Raw genomic sequence first — 4,779 nt, 5'->3', positions numbered from 1 at the left:
GCCGTGTGCGCACGCGCAGCCCCGCCTCCGGCCGCGGGGAGCCGCCCCCGGAAGTCAACTGGGTGGTAGAGGGCGGGAGAGCAGCGCCTGCCAGTCCCTGCGGGGTCAGGTGCGCGCGGAGGCGGGAAGCGCGCGCTGTGGGTCCGAGGGGGAGCCTGGCAGCAGGAGGGCGGGGCAAGTTCTAGCTGCCACCGGGTAACCGGGGATGCGGTGAGGCTGCGGAGACGCAGTGTCCTCCTCTGTCCGTGGGCATGGCCGGCGACCGCTGCTGTTCTGACCGTCCAATAGGATGCCACCCGGGAAAGATGAGCCACATGCCAAGTGCTTATCAGCACTGGCTGAGTGTAATTTGGATTCAGAAGACAATTACCTCTTCTTTGCCTTCAATTCTACCTTTAAAAAAAGACAACCATGAAACAGGTGCAGAGAGATGGTGAGATATTCTTGTCACAAGGTTTTTGGTGAGGGAGTTCAAGTTCAGAGGCAGGTTTGGTTTCTTCCAGTCTCATGCGCCTTCTGGGATCCTTTCTGCCACGCGCGGTGGAGTGTTACAGCAGTAGGTGCGTACTTAGGGATGTGACGATGAAGTGAGGGTGGAGCGTAGCCCACCCTGTGGCAAATCTATGTCTCGCGTTCTAGAATCTCTAGTCTCTTAAGACCGAGACTCCTGGTTCCTCGTGCGGTTTTCCGGCTTTCCACAGATGGCACAGTCTACTACCCTAGGGAATTCCGGGGGTGTCGGGTGTGGGCCATGGACGAAGGTTTCAGTTGACGTGAATTTGTTTTGCAGGACTTGCTCCCAATATCCGGAACAAAGCAATTCTTGAGAGTCTGGAAGGGGCCCCTGGCCCGGAAATCCTACCTGCAGGGAGCAGACGCTCTCTGCTTCTCACCAGAGCTGCAGAGCAGAGGTGGAAGAGCAGGGAGAGGAGAGGGGTCTAGATTTGAGCGGTCATATGCAATTCTTGATCTTCCTGACCAGAGGGAGCAGAGGATGATGGCGTTTTCCACACCAAGAAGCCGTCTCGGGCTGTGGACAAGAACGACAACTCAACAGCAGAAAACACCAACCGTTCCTATTAACCAACGGGCAGAAGATCCAACTAGACATTTTTCCAAAGAAGATGTCCAGACGGCCAACAGGTACATGAGACAGTGCTCAACATCACTCCTCATCAGGGAAATGCAGTCAAAACCACGATGAAATGTCACTGCACGCCTTTCAGACTGGCCGTTATCAAAATGACAAGAAATAACGAGTGTTGGCAAGGATGTGGAGAAAAGGGAAACATCATCCGCTGTTGGTGGGAATGTAACCTGGCGCAGCCCGTATGTGCGGGACATATGGAAAAGCCTCCGTGGAGTTCCTCAAAGGTAAAAAAATAGAACTACCGTATGATCCAGCACTTTTGCTGCTGTACATTTATGTGAAGAAAACAAAAGCACGAACTCAAAAAGATATCTGCTCTCTCATGTTCATTGCAGCATTATTTATAATCGCCAAGATGTGGAAACAGCCTCAGTGTCCATCAACAGATGAATGGAAAAAGGAATGTGATACACATGTATATACACACACACAGTGAGATATTAAAATATTATTCAGCCACAAACAACAAGGGGCTCTTGGCATTTGTGACAACAGGGATGGACCTAGAGGGCATTATGCTCAATGAAATAAGTCAGATGGGGAAAGACAAATACCATATGATTTCACTTACATGTGGGATCTAACCCCTACCCGAATACCCCCCAAACCACCACCACCACAAAGAAGGGCTCTTTGTTAGCAGAGAACAGATTGGGTGGATGGTTGCCAGGGGCCAGGTAGGAGGGGTGGAAGAAATGGGTGAATTCCTTTTTTTTTTAAGTTAAATTAGGGGAGAAAGCCACCTTTCTGGGATCTACGAGGTTGCACAAGCGCCCCGCACTCAATTCAGTGTTCTTTTTCTCCTCCCCACGGGGCCCTCAGCCTCCAGGCCAACTTCCGGCTCCTGAGAACCCTGCTGTGAGGCTTTAACCCCATCCTGAGCTCTGCCTGGTGTAACCTTTCCCCAGACTTGACCCTATTTCCTTACTCGCTTAGGATTTTGCCCAGATGTCTGCTTTTCAGCAAGCTTTACTGACCATTCTCTCTTGACTTCATGGCTCACTGCATATCCACGGCCCTGCCCCTCCTGGCTTTTTTTCTCCATAGAACTTACCACCAACGTGCTGTGTGCTTTACTCACTCGTTTACTTTTCTGTGTCCGTGCTGGAAATAATTTTGTGCTCAGCAAAGGTTTGTGTGGTCACTTTCTAACCATCTTCCGCTGTCTGGGTGGACGTCTCCCTTTGCTCTCTTTCCGTCTCAGTCGTGTTTTCAAAGGATTGCTATTCATGAGCTATTCAGCATGACAGTGTGTTTGCTTAGTTAGCCCTCTAGCTGGACCCAGAGATTCCCAAACCTGAGATCATGTCTGCTGCCAGTGTGGACTTGCTGGGGACCTCATGCAGCACATGAGACGGTCAGTCTAAAGTTGACTGGATAGTAATTGTAAGCACAGCTTTTTGAAACGCTAAGGCACATGAAGAGTGCCAGCCAAGGCATGTGAGGCAGTGATCACTGTCAGTCTAATAACATCATCTTGGACATAATATTTTAGTTTTTAAGATCTACTCTTAGATATTACTTTCTTGAGTGTTACTCCAATGTGTTTTTATTTCCTGCACTTGAAGGAATAGCAGTGGTGGCCTCTCTGGCTGTCTTTAAGTTTGCAAGAGACAATCACATGAATATGAAAGGGTAAAACCTGAATTCACTGTGTTTACAGCAAAGTTAACTTTGGAATGGATAAACGTGTGCAGAGTAATCGCTATGTTTCATGACAGTGTAGACCCACACATGGTAAGAAGGTCATAGATCACTGAGTAATATTACTTTGCACAGATAAATTGGGAGCTTACATTTCTTTGGTTACATGCGAGTGTTCCTTTTATATCTGATGACTTGTGGTTAATTATCATAGAGTCACTTTGGAGAACACAAGCATAGACCCCGAGCTGCTTGAGGGGAGGGACTGCCTCAGTCACGTGTGTCATGGGCACAGTGCCCGGCATTTGGCTACAACTCAGCAAGAATTTGTTCAATGAGTGAATGAATCTCATTTTGGCTCTTTGCCAGACCTGGTCTGGGTGTTTACCAGATAGTTCCTACTTTCCTGTGTAATTTAAAGTTCTTTAGGAAATCTGCGGGAATTTAACCTCAGGAAATGAAACATTGTGGATTTTTCAGAAATGTAATGATTCTCACCTTACAAAATGTTAAGGTGTATTTGATGTGTGCTACATGTGTAAATATCCTGGCAAACAAATAAATACAAGATTCTCAAAATAAAATAAATAAAAATTTAAAAATATTTCTCTTGAGCATGGAAAGTTTGGGGGGCTGCTGTGTAATGAAGTGATAAGGCCACTAGGTGGAGATGTTGCACAGTGTAGAACAGACCTACGTTCTGATGAGACTTTTTTTTTTTTAACTTATTTAAATCCAAATTGGTTAACATATAGTGAAATAATGGTTTCAAGGGTAGAACTTAGTGATTCATCACTTACATACAACATTCAGTGCTCATCCCAACAACTGCCCTCCTTAATGCCCAGCCCCCATTTAGCCCATCCCCCTGCCCCTCCAACAACCCTCAGTTTGTTCTTTGTACTTAAGAGTGTCCTATGGGGACACCTGGATGGCTCAGTCGGTTGAGCGTCGGACTTCGGCTCAGGTCATGATCTCACTGTTCATGGGTTCGAGCCCCGCGTCGGGGTCTGTGCTGACAGCTAGGTCAGAGCCTGGAGCCTGCTTCAGATTCTGTGTCTACCTCTCTCTGACCCTCCCCTGCTCACACTCTCTCTGTCTCTCAAAAAGAAATAAAAAAACATTAAAGAAATTAAAAAAAAGTGTCCTATGGTTTGCCTCTCTCTCTGTCTTTAGTCTTGTACTTTTTAAAACGGAAAATCAAATGGGAATTCTATAGAAGTGGGCACTTGTGAGTATGTCCACGTTAAAGTTTCAAAGCAGTAAATATGACCAAAACAATCGAGACGAAAATTAGATACATAAATTATCCTGGTTATTATTCATTTTCTCCTCTTTTTTAAGGGTTTATTGTTCTTTTTATATGTCAATGATTAATATTTTTAGTTTCAAACTCATGTATAGCATATAAAGTTATATTAACAGGAGAATGCAGTGCTATCCAAAGTCAAAGAGCACACACACGTATATGCATAGACACGTGCATACGTAACTGTACTGTATCATTTATAGGGGAAAACACTTTGCTGTAAAAGAACGTTAGGTTTTTCCATATATATTTCTCTTTTTCACAGCTACTAAAATAGCAATAAAGTTTAATTTTTTTATGTCTAGACAGTTGCTGATGACAAAATCGATAACTCACACGGTCAGGAAAGATAAAATCACACATCAAAATGTCTTCTAAGGGTTCTGTCATGTTTGTTAATCTGCCGTTACACAAAACTCAAAAGGTCTTTGCTCTGAATGAATTTTGTCACTATTCACTTGTGCTTTTATTTTTAAACACCCCAAAAAATCAAACACATTTTTGTAGTGTTTATTTTTTGTTTATTTTTCTGTATTTAAAATATTTATTTTTGGGAGAGCACAAGGGAAGGAGGGACAAAGTGAGGGGGACAGAGGATCCGAAGTCGGCTCTGGGCTGACAGGCTGACTGCAGCCAGCCTGACGTGGGGCCCAGCCTCATGGACTGTGAGATCATG

This window comes from Suricata suricatta, chromosome 13 (genome assembly GCF_006229205.1).
Source record: "Suricata suricatta isolate VVHF042 chromosome 13, meerkat_22Aug2017_6uvM2_HiC, whole genome shotgun sequence".
NCBI classification, from domain to species: domain Eukaryota; kingdom Metazoa; phylum Chordata; class Mammalia; order Carnivora; family Herpestidae; genus Suricata; species Suricata suricatta.
This window is presented reverse-complemented; position numbering follows the sequence as displayed.